Source organism: Aplysia californica, unplaced genomic scaffold, assembly GCF_000002075.1.
Source record: "Aplysia californica isolate F4 #8 unplaced genomic scaffold, AplCal3.0 scaffold03382, whole genome shotgun sequence".
NCBI lineage: Eukaryota > Metazoa > Mollusca > Gastropoda > Aplysiida > Aplysiidae > Aplysia > Aplysia californica.
The window spans coordinates 2,266-2,697 of record NW_004800652.1 but is presented as its reverse complement, the minus strand read 5'-3'; positions in this window follow the sequence as shown (position 1 = coordinate 2,697).

Genomic DNA, 432 nt, shown 5'->3' with positions numbered 1-432 from the left:
AAGAAGCCTGTAGAAGTAACCCAAGAAGCCAGTACAAGTAACTAAAGAAGTAACCCAAGAAGCCAGTACAAGTAACTAAAGAAGTAACCCAAGAAGCCAGTGTTTTCCTTACCAGAATGAGCACATCGGGCGCCCGACAGGAGAGTTCGGCCAGCGCCACGCGCGCCCTCTGACCCCCGGAAAGGTCACGGTTGGCGATGGTGTGAGCGTGGGTGGCCAGGCCGTACTGACCTAGTTTCTTCCGCGCGTCCTGGTACTGCAGGTTGAACAGTCTCTGTGGGCGACACAGCAACATATGGCTCACAACACACCACTCAGAACACACCACTCAGAACACACCACTCAGAACACACCACTCAGAACACACCTCTCACAACACACCACTCAGAACACAACAATAATAATAATAATAATAATAATAAAGGCATTTAC